Source organism: Phacochoerus africanus, chromosome 5 (assembly GCF_016906955.1).
Source record: "Phacochoerus africanus isolate WHEZ1 chromosome 5, ROS_Pafr_v1, whole genome shotgun sequence".
NCBI lineage: Eukaryota > Metazoa > Chordata > Mammalia > Artiodactyla > Suidae > Phacochoerus > Phacochoerus africanus.
In genome coordinates this window covers 47765153-47782195 of record NC_062548.1, presented here as the reverse complement: position 1 = coordinate 47782195, position 17043 = coordinate 47765153, and the positions used below count along the sequence as shown (strand labels likewise).

The window sequence follows — 17043 nt, the reverse complement described above, 5'->3', positions numbered from 1 at the left end:
TTAAATTTACTGAGGCCTACTTTGTGGTCCAGCATGGTATCTGTCCTGGACAATGTTCCATGTGTACATGAAAAGGATGTGTATTCTGCTGCTATCAGATGGAATGCTCAATAATTATCAACTAAGTCTGTCTGGTCTAATGCATTATTTAAGGCCTATGTTTCCTTACTGACCTTCCATCTGGATGATCCGTCTACTGATATAAGTGATGTAAAGTTCCCCAATTTCGTGTTACTGTCGATTTCTCCTTTTATATGTTAACATTTTCCTTAATGTTGGAGTGCTCTTAGGTTCATATATATTTATAATTCTTCTTCTTGGATTGATCCCTTGATCATTATGTAGTGCCCTTTGTCTCATAACAGTCTTTTTTTCTTTTCCCCCCATCTTTTCCAGCTGCTGGCCTATGCCACAGCTACAGCAACGCCAGATTGGAGCTGCATCTGGTGACCTACATACACCACAGCTCACGGCAACACCGGACCCTTAACCCACTGAGCAAGGCCAGGGATCAAACCTGCAATCTCATGGTTTCTAATCAGATTTGTTAACCACTGAGCCATGAAGGGAACTCTGCGTAACAGTCTTTATTTTAGTCTGTCTATTACTACTCCAGCTTTTTGATTTCCACATGCATACAATACCTTTTTCCATCCCCTCACTCTCAGTCTCCATGTATCTCTAGATCTCATATGGGTCTCTTGTAGACAGCATATATACGGGTCTTCTGTGTCTTATTTAGCTAGTCTCTGTGTTATAGTTGGTGCATTTAATCCCTTTACATTTAAAGTAATTATCAATGTATGTCCTTAATGCCATTTTGTTATTTTGGATTTTTGTAGGTCTTCTTCTCTTGTGACTTGATGACTTTCTTTAGTGTTGTGTCTGGATTCCTTTTTGTGTGTATCTATTATAGATTTTTAGTTTTCAATTAACAGGTTTTGATACAGCAGTCTATATAAATATACGATTAGGTTGATGAGCTCTTAATTTCAAATGCATTTCAAATATCCTATATTTATATCCTCACCCTCATGATTACTGGTTTAGATTGCATATCTGTGTGTGGATAATTTCCTAACTTCATTGTATTTTACCTTTACTGGTGAGGTTTTCCATTTCATAATTTTCATGTTTCCAGTTGGGACTTTTTCTTTTTCCACATAGAGAAAATTGCTGTAAAGGTGGTTTGGTTGTGCTGAATTCTCTTAGCTTTTGCTTCTCTGTAAAGCTTTTCTTTTCTCTGTTGAATCTGAATAAGAGCCTTGCTGGGTAGAGTATTCTTGGTTGAGGTTTTTCCCCTTTTATCATTTCAAATATATTGTGCCACTCCCTTCTGGCCTGTAGAATTTCTCTTGAAAAATCATCTGATAACTTTACAGGGATTCCTTTCTATATTGTTTGTTGCTTTTCCCACATTGCTTTTAATATTTTCTCTTTATCTCGAATTTTTGTCAATTTGATTACTCTGTCTTGGGGTGTTCCTCCTTGGGTTGATCCTGTATGGAACTCTAAGTGATCCTTGGACTTGGGTGAGTGCTTCCTTTCTCATGTTAGGGAAAGTTTCAGCTATTATTTTTTCAAACATTTTCTCAGATCCTTTCTCTTTTTCTTTTTGGACCCCTATAATACGAATGTTGGTGCCTTTGACATTATTCCAGAGCTCCAGTAAACTGTTTTCATCATTTCATTTTTAAAAAATTCTGTTCCATGGCAGTGATTTCCATCACTCTGTATTCCAGCTCACTTATTTATTCTGCTTCTGATCCCTCTTAGTACATTTTCCATTTCAGGTATTGTATTCTTCAACTCTATTTGGTTATTCTTTGTTTTTTCTCCTAAAAAAAAAAAAACAAAAAAACCAAAAAACTAGTAAATTCTCACTCTGAGCATCTTTTTTTTTTTTGCTTTTTAGGGCTGCACCTGCAGCATACAGAAGTTTCCCAGGCTAGGGGTCTAATCGGAGCTGTAGCTGCTGGCCTATGCCACAGCCACAGCAATGCCAAATCCGTGCCGCATCTGTGAGCTACACCACAACTCACGGCAATGCCAGATCCTCAACCAGTGAGCAAGGCCAGGAATCGAACTTGCAACCTCATGGCTCCTAGTTGGATTCATTTCCACTGCACCACAACGGGAACTCCTGAGCATCCGTTCTTTTTCTGAGTTCTTGGATCATCTTTACAATCATTACTATAAACACTTTTTCAGGTAGATTACCTATCTCCACATCACTTAACTGTTGTTTTATCTTGTTCCTTCATCTGGAACATACTCCTCTACTGTCTCATTTTGTCTAAATGTATGTGGGAGTTATGTTTCCCAACCTTGGAAAAGTGGCCCTCTGTAGGGGATGTCTTATGTATCCCACCAGTGCACTCCCCTCTCATCACCCAATGGCCAGAGATCTTCTGGTCCCAGGGTAGGTTCTGACTTATGTTTGCTGACTCAGTTCCATAGGCTGTGGGACCATATATTTCTTGTTCCTGGTGTCTGCTCCCTGGTGGGTGAGGCTGACCTAGAGGTTTGTGCTGGCTTCCTGGTGGGAAGAGCCACTGCCTGCCCACTGATGGGTAAGATTGGGTCTTGGCCCTATGGTGGACAGGGTCATGTCAAGAGGTGTGTCCAGAAGTGACTGTGGGCTCAGGAAGTTTTTAGGCAGCCTTTGGCTGAGGCCAGGTCTTGGTGCTACTGTCTGAAGCAAGTTGTCACCCTTCAGATGAGCACTCCTGAATACATTCACCACCAATTTTTTTGTTTGTTTGTTTCAGCTGTACCCAAGGCACATGGAAGTCCCCGGGCAAGGGACGGAACCAATGTCACAGCAGTGACGACACCAGATCCTGAACCCACTGAGCTATCAGGGGAACTCCTGCTACCAGCTTTTATGCCCCAAGAGAGCCACACTGCTCCCCAACCTCCCCAGGACCAGAGGTAGGTTGGGCCCAGGTTCATATGAAGTCACTGCTTTTGCCCTGGGTCCCAGTGTGCACAAGACCATGTGGGTCCTCCAAGAGTGGAGACTTTGATACTCCTAGTCCTGTGGAGCTCCTGTGGTCAAGTGCTGCTGGCCCTCAGAGCTTTTAGGCCAGACTCCCAGGCTGGGGAGCCTGACATGAGGCTCAGAACTGTCACTCCTGTGGATGAACGTCTCTGATAAAATTATTCTCCAGTTTGTGAGGTGCCCACCTTGGGGGTATGGGATTTGATATACTGTGAGTGTGCCCCTCCTACTGTCCTGTGATTTCTTCTTTGTCTTTGGATGCAGAATGTCATTTTTGGTAAGTTCTAGCCTTTTTTTTTAATTTTTTTTTTTTTTTGGTCTTTTTGCCATTTCTTGGGCCGCTCCCGCAGCATATGGGAGTTTCCCAGGCCAGGGGTCTAATCAGAGCTGTAGCTACCGGCCTATGCCAGAGCCACAGCAACGTGGGATCCGAGCTGCGTCTGCAACCTACACCACAGCTCATGGCAACACCGGATCATCAACCCACTGAGCAAGGGCAGGGATCGAACCCGAAACCTCATGGTTCCTAGTCTGATTCGTTAACCACTGCGCCACGACAGGAACTCCCTTTAATTAGTCTTTTTTAAGGGCCACTACCACAGCATATGAAGGGTCCCAGGCTAGGGGTTGAATCTGAGCCATAGTTGCCAGCCTACACCACAGCAATGCTGGATCTGAGCTATGTCCGTGACCTATGCTGCAGCCTGTGGCAATGATGGAAACTTTAACCCACTGAGTGAGGCTAGGTATCGAAACTGCATCCTCATGTATACTAGTTGGATTCTTGAACCACAACAGGAACTCTGATAGTTCCCAGTTTTTTTAACTGGTAGCTGTTTTACAGTTATTGTGATTTTGGTGTTCTCAGGGAAGGAAGTGAGCTCAAGATCTTCTATTCTGCCCTTTTGTCCATAGCCCTCCTTGGCCAGAAGCAAGATAGGTTGAAGAGTCCACAGAGTATCACAACAGAAACCACCTGTTCCATTCAGTATCTCACTGTTTATCACAGAAGACACTCAAACTGACCAAAATTAAAGGCAAAGAGAAAATACTGAAAACAGTTAGGGAGGAGAAATAACATACAAGGGAACCCTGATAAGGTTATCAGCAGATTTTTCAGCAGAAACTCTGCAGGCCATAAGGGAGTGGCATGATATACTTAATGTGAGAAAAGGGAAGAAAAATCTCCAACCAAGATCACTTTACCCAGCAAGGCTCTCATTCAGATTTGGAGGAGACATCAAAAGCTTTACAGATAAGCAAAAGTTAAGAGAATTCAGCATCACTAAACCAGTTTTACAACAAATACTAAAGGAACTTCTCTAGGCAGAAAAGAAAAGGCAACAACTAGAAACAAAAATACCACAAATGACAAGGCTCACCAGTAAAGGCATACATATGCAGTAAAGGAAGGAAAACATCCACACACAAATATGCTACCAAAATCAGAAATTGTGAGAAGTGGAGGGTACAAATGCAGGACACTGGAGATGCACTTGCAATTAAGAGATCTACAACGTAAAACAATCTTGATATATACAGATGCCTATATCAAAACTTCAGGGTATCTGCAAAACAAAAACCTACAATTGATACACACACAAATAAGAAGAATCAACTCAAATACAACACTAAAGATAGTCATCAAACCACAAGAGAAGAGAACAAGAAAAAGACCAACAAAACAAACCCAAAAGCAATTAATAAAATGGCAATAAGAACATACATATCAATAATTACCTTAAATGTTAATGGGCTAAATGCCCCTCCTCATCAAAAGACATGGACTGGCTAAATGGATACAAAAACAAGAACCATATATATGCTGTCTTCAAGAGACCAAATCCAGTTCTAGGGACATACAGACAAAGTGAGAGGATGGAAGAAAATATTCCATGCAAACGGAAATCAAAAGAAAGCTGGAGTAGCAATACTCATATCAGACAAAACAGATCTCAAAACTAAAAATATTATAAAAAACAAGGAAGGACATTACATAATGATCAAAGGATCAATCCAAGAAGATATAACAATTGTAAATACATATGCACCCAACACAGGATCACCTCTCTCTCCTCCCCCCCCCCCATATATATATATACACACACATACATACAAGGTAACTGCTAACAACCTTAAAAGGAGAAACTGACAAGAACACGATAACAGTGAGGGACTTTAACACCCCACTTACAACAATGGACAGATCATCCAGTAAGAAAATCAACAAGGAAACACAGGCCCTGAATGAAGCATTAGACCAAATGGACTTAACAGGTATTTATAGGACATTCCATCTAAAAGCAACAGAATACACATTCTTCTCAAGTGAACATGGAACATTCTCTAGGACTGATCACATTCTGGGCCACAAATCAAGCCTCAGAAACTTTTTTTTTGTCTTTTTGTCTTTCCTAGGGCTGCACCCGCAGCACATGGAGGTCCCCAGGCTGGGGTCCAGTTGGAGCTGTAGCTGCCGGCCTACACCAGAGCCACAGCAACACGGGATCTGAGCCACATGTGCAACCTACAACCACAGCTCACAGCAACGCCAGATCCTTAATCCACTGAGCAAGGCCAAGGATCGAACCTGCAACCAGAGTTCATAGTTGGATTCACTAACCACTGAGCCACGATGGGAACTCCAAGCCTCAGAAACTTTAAGAAAACTGAAATCGTATCAAGCATCTTTTCCATCCTCAATGCTGTACAAACACGTGGAGACTAAACAAACTACTAAACAAACAATGGATCACTGAAGAAATGAAAAGAGGAAATTACAAAATACCTAGCAGCAAACGAAAACAAAGACACAACACTCCAAAACCTATGGGATGCAGCAAAAGCAGTTCTAAGAGGCAAGCTTATAGCAATGCAAGCCTACCTCAGGAAACAAGAAAAAGCTCGAATAAACAAGCTAACTTTACATCTAAAGCAGCTAGAGAGAGAAGAACAGACACAACCTAAAATTAGCACAGAGGGAAATAAATCATAAAGATCAGAGCAGGAATAAATGAAATAAAACAGAGATAACCAGAGTAAAGATCAATGAAACAAAAAGCTGGTTCTTTGAAAAGATCAACAAAATTGATAAACCCTTAGCCAGACTTATCAAAAAAAAAAAAAAAAAAAGAGGCACAAAAGACCCAGAATAACCAAAGACATCCTGAGGGAAAAAAAATGCAGCTGGAGGAATCAGTCTCCCTGACTTCAGACTACACTACAAAGCAACAGTCATCAAAACCATATGGTACTGGCACAAAGACGAAATACAGATCAGTGGAACAGGACAGAAAACCCAGAATTAAACCCACACACCTACAGTAAACTAATCTATAACAAAGGAGGCAGGTTGGGGAGATGTGTGAGGGGTTTGGAATGGAAATACTCTAAAATTTGGTTAAATCTACATGAAATTATATTATATGTACTATTTTGGGGGTTGTATTCTTTAGTTAGCATAATGTATTTGAGTGTATTTTTTGAGCATCTTTATTGCTCTATGGAAATCAGAATTATATTTTTTACTGTTAATTAGTGTTCCAATGTATAAATATACTACAATTTGCAAAAACAAAACAAAGCAAAAACATGTGTTTGATCAGTCAGCCCTATATGCCAAATGTCACATGCATAATTCTTTGGGGGCATGTCTTCCTCTCCCGTCTTTCTCTAGACTTAATTGAGATCCTTTCACTGTATCTTCAGTGGGATTATATTCTTAGTCTCCTTTATAGGAGTATTTTGTCCAACTGTAATGATCTATTGAGCCCTATCTTAAGCTGTTCACAGTTCTTAACCAAAAGTGTCACAGCCATATCCATATTTTGTCTTTTTTGTGAGGCTGTCTTTAAAACCAAAGCTCCAATTTGGTTTTTGCCAAGAGGCTGTGTCTTGAAAAGTCTTTTAAACTCAAAATATCACTTAATTTTATCTTCAACTGGTGGAGCCTTCAGTTTCATTTTTTTTTTGTCTTTTTGCTATTTCTTGGGCCGCTCCTGCGGCATGTGGAGTTTCCCAGGCTAGGGGTCTAATCGGAGCTGTAGCTGCCAGCCTACGCCAGAGCCACAGCAATGCGGGATCCGAGCCGCATCTGCAACCTACACCACAGCTCACGGCAACGCCGGATCGTCAACCCACTGAGCAAGGGCAGGGACCGAACCCGCAACCTCATGGCTCCTAGTCGGATTCGCTAATCACTGCGCCACGACGGGAACTCCCAGTTTCATTTTTCAACCTTAAAAATTCTAGATTTTCTGAGCAGTCTGTATTTCTTTCAATTACTTTTTCTGAGCTCTTCTTTATCTTGTGGCACCTTATCAAATAAAACTGGTAACAATTAGCTCATCCTACCAATAATCTCTCTCAAAAACTCCACACATTCATAAGGAAACAGATTTACCAGGTCCCCACCCCCCAAATAACGTGGGTTACCATTTTCAGGCTACTTACAACAGTTTCTTCATTCCAAAGACAATGCTACGAATTTTAGGTTGATATTATAGATGCATCTCATTCTTACTACCGATATTTTGGATACGGTTTTGCTTTAATAGTGCTGTATAACAAACAATCCTAAAACTTAGTGGTTTATGATAATGAACATTTGTTTATTGCTAAATATATAAAGCTAAGGGAGTCTGCTGTTATATAAATATATATATATATAATAGCATATATCTCTGTATATATATAGTTGCATGGTAAATATAGTAAATGTTAATGATTTATTTATTTTAGAATAGTTAATTTTGTATTACGTGAATTTCAACTCAAAAATTTTTTTTTTTTTTATTAGCTATTTCTTGGGCCGCTCCTGCAGCATATGGAGGTTCCCAGGCTAGGGGTTGAATCCGAGCTGTAGCCATCGGCCTACGCCAGAGCCACAGCAATGTGGGATCTGAGCTGCGTCTGCAACCTACACCACAGCTCATGGCAACGCCAGATTGTTAACCCACTGAGCAAGGGCAGGGACTGAACCCACAACCTCATGGTTCCTAGTTGGATTCTCAACTCAATTTTTGAAAACCCTCAAAACCAAAAAGAAAAAAAAGACATTTGATACAACCCAGCAAGTTCATTCACTCCTACATATTTACCCAAGGAAACTGAAAAAAAAAAAAAAAAAGTCACAAATTATTGCACATGGATGCTCCTATCAGCTCTATTCATTACAGGCCAAAATTGGAAACAACCCAAGTGTACATCAACTTGTAAATATATAAACAAGCTGTTATATATCCATATAATGGAAAATTATCCAGCAATAAAAAGAGATAAATTAAAAAAAAAAGAAAATGAGAGGATGGAAAAAAATATTCCATGCAAATGGAAATCAAAAGAAAGTTGGAGTAGCAATACTCATATCAAGGTAGAGCTCAAAATAAAGAATATTATAAGGAACAAGGAAGGACATTACATAATGATCGAAGGATCAATCCAAGAAGAAGATGTAACAATTGTAAATATATATACACCCAACACAGGATCACCTCAATATATAAGCCAACTTCTAACAACCTTAAAAGGGGAAATTGACAATAACACAGTAATAGCAGGGGGAGTTTAACACCCCACTTACAGCAATGGACCAATCATCCAGACAGAAAATCCACAAAGAAACACATCCCTTAAATGAGGCATTATTAGACCAGATGGACTTAATATTTATGGAATAGTCCATCCAAAAGCAACAGAATACACATTCTTATCAAGTGCACATGGAACTTTCTCTAGGACTGATAACATTCTGGGCCACAAAAGAAGCCTCAGTAAATTTAAGAAAATTGAAATTATATCAAGCATCTTTTCTGAACACAATGCTATACAACTGGAAATCAACAAGAAAAAAACTGCAAAAAACACAAGGAGACTAAACATCATGATACTAAACAACCAAAGGATCACTAAAGAAATAAAAGAGGAAATTAAAAAATACCTAGAAGCAAATGACAACAAAAACACAACAATCCAAAACCTATGGGATGTAGCAATAGCAGTTCTAAGGAGGGAAGCCTACCTCAGGAAATAAGAAAAATCTCAAACAGCCTAACTTTACACCTAAAGCAACTAGAGAAAGAAGAACAGACCAAACCCAAAGTTAGCAGAAGGAAAGAAATCAAAGATCAAAGAAGAAATAAATGAAATAGAAATGAAGAAAATGGGAGTTCCCCTAGTGGCTCAGTGGTAATAAACCTGCCTAGTATATTATACATGAGGTTGCCAGTCCAATCCCTGGCATTGGTTGCTTGTGGGTTAAGGATCTGGTGTTGCCACGAACTCTGGTGTAGGTCACAGATTCGGCTCGATTCCACATGGCTGTGGCACAGGCCAGCAGCTACAGCTCTGATTTGACCCTTAACCTGGGAACTTATGTATGCCTCAGATGTGGCCCTAAAAAAAAAAAACAAAAACAAAAAACAAAAACAAACAAACAAAAAAAACCAGAGAAGAAAACCATAGAAAATATCAATGAAACTAAAAGCTGGTTTCTTGAAAAAAATCAACAAAATTGATAAACCCTTCACCAGACTCATCAAGAAAAAAGAGGACTCAAAATCAGTACAATTAGAAATGAAAAAGGAGAAGTTATAAGAGACATCACAGAAATACAAAGGATCATAAAGAGATCACTACAAGCAAATATATGCTAATAAAATGGACAACCTAGAAGAAATGGACAAATTCTTAGCTAAGCACAATCTTCTAAGACTAAACCAAGATAAAATAGAAAAGATGAAGGTACTGAAATTGAAAGTGTGATTAAAAATCTTCCAACCAACAAAGTCCAGGACCAGACAGCTTCACAGGTGAATTCTATCAAATATTTATTTATTTATTTATTTTTATGTTTTGTCTTTTTAGGGCCACACCACAGCATATGGAGGTTCCCAGGCTAGAGGTCAAATCAGACCTGTAGCTGCCAGCCCTTATACCACAGCCACAGCAACGGAGGATCTGAGCTGTGTCTGCGACCTACACCACAGCTCAAGGCAATGCCAGATCCTTAACCCACTGAGCAAGGCCAGGAATCGAACCTGCCTCTTCACGGATGCTAGTCAGATTCGTTTCCACTGAGCCATGACAGGAACTTCCTCTATCAAACACTTAGAGAAGAGTTAAGACCTATCCTTCTGAAACTATTCCAAAAAGCTGCAGAGGAAGGAATATTCCCAAACTTATTGTATGAGGCCACCATCACCCTGATACCAAAACCAAAGACACCTCAAAAAAAGAAAATTAAAGGCCAACATCACTGATGAACTTAGATGCAAAGATCCTCTAAAAAATACTAGCAAAACGAATCCAGCAATATGCTAAAAGAATTATACACCATGATCAAGTGGGATTCAAGGATTTTTCAGTATCCGCAAATCAGTGTGATACACCACATTAACAGCTGAAGAATAAAAACCATATGATCATCTTGGAGTTCCTGTTGTGGCTCAGTGGAAACGAATCTGACTGGTATCCACGAGGATGCAGGTTTGATCCCTGGCCTTGCTCAGTGGGTTAAGGATCTGGTGTTGCCATGAACTGTGGTGTAGGTCACAGATGTGGCTCAGATCTGGTGTTGCTGTGGCTGTGTCATAGGCCAGTGGCTATGGCTCCAATTTGACTCCTAGCCTGGGAACCTCCAAGTGCCTCAGGTGCAGCCCTAAAAAGACCCCAAAAATAAAATAAAAACCATATCATCCTCTCAATAAATGCAGAAAAAACTTTTGACAAAACCCAAACCCATTTCTGATAAAAACCCTCCAGAAAGTGGGCATAGAGGGAACCTACCTCAACATAATAAAGGCCATATATGACTAACCCAGAGCTAACATCATTTTCAATGGTGAAAAGCTAAAAGAATTCCCACTAAGATCAGGAACAAGACAAGGATGTCTGCTCTCACACTATTATTCAACATAGTTTTGGAAGTCCTAGCCATGGCAATCAGAGAAGAAAGAAATAAAAGGAATCCAAATTGGTAAGGAAGTAGTAAAACTAACACTATTTGCAGATGACATGATACTATAACTAGAAAATCCAGGAGTTCCCATCGTGGTGCAGTTGGAAATGAATCCAATTAGGAACCATGAGGTTGTGGGTTCAATCCCTGGCCTCACTCAGTGGGTCAAGGATCCAGCATTGCCGTGAACTGTGGTGTAGGCCAGCAGCTGTAGCTTGATTAGACCCCTAGCCTGGGAACCTCCACATGCCGTAGGTCAGCCCTAAAAAGCAAAAAAAGAAAAAAGAAATCCAAAACTGTTAGAGCTCATTAATGAATCTGGTAAAGTTTCAGGATATAAAATTCATACACAGAAATCGACTGCATTTCTATATACTAACAAAAGAGATCAAAAAGGGAAATTAGGAAGACAATCCCATTTACCAAAAAGAATAAAATACTTAAGAATAAACCTTCCTAATGAGACAAAAGACCTGTATTCTGAAAACTAAAAGACGCTGATGATAAATTAAAGATGACACAAACAGATGAAAAGATACACCATGCTCTTGGATTGGAAGAATCAATATTGTCAAATGACTATACTACCAAAGGCGATTTATGGATTCAATGCAATCCCTATCAAATTACCAAGGATATTTTTCACAGAACAAGAACAAAATACTTTAAAGTTTGTTTGAGGAGTTCACACCAGGACTCAGCAGTAACGAATCCAACTGGTATCCATGAGGATGCAGGTTCAATCCCTGGCCTCGCTCAGTGGGCTAAAGGATCTTACAGGAGCCGTGGTGTAGGTCACAGACAAGGCTTGGATCTCGTGTTGCTGTGGCTGTGACTGTAGGCTGGCAGCTGTAGCTCTGATTCGACCCCTAGCCGGGGAACTTCCATATGTTGTCGGTGTGGCCCTAAAAAAGCAAACAAACAAACAAACACCTTCCAAAACCATCCTGAGAAAGAAAAATGGAGCTGGAGGAATTAGGGTCCCTAACTTCAGGCTATACTACAAAGCTACAGTCATCAAAACAGTATAGTACTGGCACAAAAACAGAAATGATCAGTGGAATAGAACAGAAAGCCCAGAATTAAACCCATGCACCTATGGTCAACTAATCTATGACAAAGGAGGCAAGAATATACAATGGAGAAAAGACAGCCTCTTCAATAAGTGGTACTGGGAAAACTGGACAGCTACATGTAAAAGAATGAAATTAGAACACTCCTTAACATCATACAAAAATAAACTCAAAATGGATTAAAGAGCTAACTGTAAGACCAGATACTATAAAAGTGTTAGAGGAAAACATAGGACATACACTCTCTGACAAACCACAGCAATATCTTCTCAGATCTCCTGGAGTAATGACAATAAAAACAGGAAGAAAAAAAAGAGAGAGAGAGAAAGACCTAATTAAACTTTTAAGTATCCGCACAGCAAAGGAAACCCTAAACAAAACAAAGAGACGACGCACAGAATGGGAGAAAATATTTGCTAATGAAGTGACTGACAAGGGATTAATCTCCAAAATATACAAACACCTCCTGCAGCTCAATACCAAAAAAACCCAAACAACTCTATCAAAAAATGGGCAGAAGATCTAAACAGACAATTCTCCAAAGAAGACATACAGATGGCCAAAAAACACTTGAAAAGATGTTCAACATAGCTAATATATTAGAGAAATGCAAATCAAAACTACTATGAGGTACTACCTTGGGAGTTCCTGTTGTGGCACAGCAGAAATGGACATAACTAGTATCCATGAGATTCAGTCCCTGGCCTTGCTCAGCAGGATGGGACTCAGCATTGCTGTGAGCTGTGCTGTAGGTCGCAGATACAGCTCGGATCCCATGTTTCTGTGGCTGTGGTGTAGGCCAGCAGCTGCAGCTTGGCTTCAACCCCTAGTCTAGGAACTTCCATATGCTGCAGGTGCAGCCCTAAAAAGAAAAATAAAACAAACTACTATGAGGTACCACCTTACATCAGCCAGAATGGACTCATCAAAAAGTCTACAAACAATAAATGTCGGAGAGGGTATGGAGAAAAGGGAACCCTATTACACTGTGGGTGGGAATGCAATTTGGTGCCATCACTGTGGAAAAGAGTATGGAAATTCATCAAAAAACTAAAATAGAATTACCACTTGATCCAGCAATCCCACTCCTGGGGATCTATCCAGAGAAAACCATGACTTGAAAAGACACATGTACCCCAATGTTCATTGTAGCACAATTAACCAAGACATGGAAGCAACCTAAACGTCCATTGACAGAGGAGTAGATAAAGATGTGGTACATATACACAACGGAGTATTACTCAGCCATAAAAAGGAATGAAATAATGGCATTTGCAGAAACATGGATAGAACTAGAAACTATCATGCTAAGTGAAATCAGACAGTGAGACACAAACATCACATGATATTACTTATATGTGGAATATAAAAAAATGATCAATGAACTTATTTGCAGAACAGAAACTGACTCACAGACTTTGAAAAATTTATGGTTACCAAAGAAGATAGGTTAAGGGGGGAGGGATGGGCTAGGGGTTTGGGATGGAAAAGTTATAAAATGAGGTTGTAATCGTTGTGCAACCATAAAAACAATAAAATTCATTGAGTTTAAAAAAAGCAGAAGAGTTCCTGTTGTGGCTCAGCAGGTACCGAACCTGACTGGCATCCATGAGGACACAGGGTTCGATCCCTGACCTCACTCAGTGGGTAGAGGATTCAGTGTTGCCATGAGCTGTGGTGTAGGTCGAAGACGCAGCTCAGATCCCAAGTTGCTGTGGTGTAGGCCAGCGGCTACAGCTGCGATTCGACTCCCTAGCCTGGGAATCTCCATATGCCGAGGATGTAGCCCTAAAAAGACAAAAACAAAACAAAACAAAAAACAGCATGGTACTGCCACAAAAACAAACATATGGATCAATGGAGCAGAATAGAGAGCCCAGAAATAAATCCATACATCTATAACCAATTAATCTTTGACAAAGGAGGCAAGAATGGGGAAAAGACAGTCTCTTCAGCAAGTGGTGCTGGGAAAGTTGGACAGTTGCTTGTAAATCAATGAAGTTAGAACACACCCACACACCATACACAAAAATAAACCCCAAATGGCCTAAAAACTTAAATATAGGAGTTCCATGGTGGCCTAGGGGTTAAGGATCCGGCATTGTCACTGCTATGGCTTGTGTTTGATCTCTGGCCCGGGAATTTTGCATGTCTGGGTGTGCCCCCACACCCCCAAAAAGGAAGAAAGGATTTAAAAAAAATGTAAATGTAAGACATGCCACCATAAAACTCTTAGAAAAGAACACAGGCAAAACATTCTCTGATACAAACTGTACCAAGGTTTTCTTAGGTCAGTCTCCCGAGGTGATGGAAATAAAAGCAAAAATAAACAAATAGGACCTAATCAAACTTATAAGCTTTTTTACAGCAAAGGAAACCATGAACAAAATGAAAAGACGACCTAGGGAATAGGAGAAAAATATTTCCAAATGATGTGACTAATAAGGGCTTAGTTTCCAAAATATATAAACAGCTCATACAACTCAACAATTAAAAAAAACCCAATCAGGAGTTCCCGTTGTGGCCCAATGGTTAATGAGGTTGCAGGTTCGATCCCTGGCCTTGCTCAGTGGGTTAAGGATCCTGTGTTGCCGTGAGCTGTGGTGTAGGTAGCAGACGCAGCTCAGCTCCCACGTTGCTGTGGCTCTGGCGTAGGCCAGTGGCTACAGCTCCGATTAGACCCCCTAGCCTGGGAACCTCCATATGCCACATGAAGCGGCCCTAGAAAAGGCAAAAAGACAAAAACAAAAACAAAACAAAAACAAAAAACACCAATTAAAAAAATGGACAGAAGACCTAAACAGACATTTTTCCAAAGAAGACATACAGGTGGACAACAGACACATGAAAAGATGTTCAATGTCGCTAATTATTAGAGAAATGTAGGTCCAAACTACAGTGAGGTACCACCTCACGCCAGTCAGAATAGCCATCATCAGAAAGTCTACAAATAACATATGCTGGAGAAGGTGTGGAGAAAAAGGAATCCTCCCACACTGTTGGTGAGAATGTACACTGGTACAGACAGTAAGGAAAATAGTATGGCACTCCTCAAAAAACCAGAGTTGTGTTTTGCAACCCCCCGCCAGGTGCCACTCTGAGCTCCTGGCTCCCACTAAGCCAGTGCCCCGCAGTCATCTCCCTCCAGCCACCATCCTAATCATCTACTGGGACCTCATCAGCCATGATGAGATGTTCTTCAACATCTACAAGATCAGGGAGATCGCAGATGGGCTGTGTCTGGAGGTGGAGGGGAAGATGGTGAGTTGGACAGAGGGGTAACACTGATGACTCGCTCATCGGTGGAAATGCTTCCGCCGAAGGGCCTGAGGGCAAAGGTACCAAAAGCACAGTAATCACTGGTGTCGATATTGTTGTGAACCATCACCTGCAGGAAACCAGCTTCACAAAGGAAGCCTACAAGAAGTACATTAAAGATTACATGAAGTCAATCAAAGGGAAACCTAAAGAACAGAGACCAGAAAGAGTAAAACCTTTTATGACAGGAGCTGCAGAACAAATCCAGCACATCCTTGCTAATTTCAAAAACTATCAGTTCTTTATTGGATGGATCCAGAGGGCATGGTTGCTCTGCTGGACTTCAGTGAGGAGAGTGTGACCCCATATATGATTTTAAGGATGGCTTGGAAATGGAAAAATGTTAACAAATCTGGCTGTCACTTCAGATCTATCACCTGTCGTCATAACTGGCTGGCTGCTGCTTTTCATCCACAAAACACCAGGACTTAGACAAATGGGACTGATAGCATCTAGAGCTCATTATTTTGACATAGATTTTTTTTGGGGGGGGGGGAGCAGAGGCATTGTTTTTTTGGGGAAAAAAACATGTCATGTAGGTTGTCCAAAAATAAAATGAATTTAAACTCATTTGAGAATGTTTCTTAGTTTAATATGTCATATATAAATCATGCTGTGTAGCCTTCCTGGAGAAGCTAGCACCTGGTTGTAGACCACAACTAGAAAGCCTAACACCATCTTCAAGTAACTTCTGTAGTTGAAAACCACTTCTCGGAGTTGGAATATAAATAAGAATCAAAAGTAACTAAGTTGAGGGGAGTTCCTGTCGTGGTGCAGTGGTTAACAAATCTGACTAAGAACCATGAGGTTGCGAGTTCGGTCCCTGCCCTTGCTCAGTGGGTTAAGGATCCGGCGTTGCCATGAGCTGTGGTGTAGGTTGCAGATGTGGCTCAGATCCTGCATTGCTGTGGCTCTGGCGTAGGCTGGTGGCTACAGATCCGATTCGACCTGTAGCCTGGGAACCTCCATATGCCATGAGACTGGCCCAAGAAATGGCAATAAGACAAAAAAAAAAAAAAAGTAACTCAACTGAAGGGAAAGACCATACTCAGCAGTCCCAAGACCAGAGTTAGATTCCTTATACTTTCATTACCTACAAATGGAAGTAGTTAACAGAAGAGATTAACCAAAAGAAGAAAAAGACTAATACAGTTGCAAAAAAAAAAAAAAAAAGAGTTGCCATATGATTCCCCAATCCCAATCCTAGGCATATATTCAGAGAAAACTGTAATTTGAAAAGATACATGTGTACCAATGTTCATAGTAGCATTTATAATAGCCAAACATGGAAACAACCTAAATGCCCATCAACAGATGAAAGAAGATGTGGTACATATATACTATGGGATACTACTCAGCCATTATAAAGACTAAAACTTTGCCATTTGCAACAGCAAGGATGGACCTGGGGGTTATCATACTAAGTGAAGTTAGAAGAGAAAGAAAAATGCCGTATCACTTATATATGAAATCATGACACAAATCAACTTATCTATAAAACAGAAACAGATTCACAGACATAGAAAATAGACTTGTGGTTGCCAAAGGTGAGGAAGGGGATATGGGAGGGATGGATTTGGAGTTTGGGATTAGTAGATGTAAGCTATTACATATAGAATGGATCAACAACAAAGTCCTACTGTACAGCACAGGGAACTACACTCAATATGCCGTAACAAACCACAACTGAA

At 40.4% G+C, this 17043-nt stretch overlaps 1 pseudogene; it reads left to right on the top strand.

The window, feature by feature from the left end:
- Positions 1-2353: 2353 nt before the first annotated feature.
- Positions 2354-15761, top strand: LOC125128428 (translationally-controlled tumor protein-like; annotated as a pseudogene).
- Positions 15762-17043: the final 1282 nt, after the last annotated feature.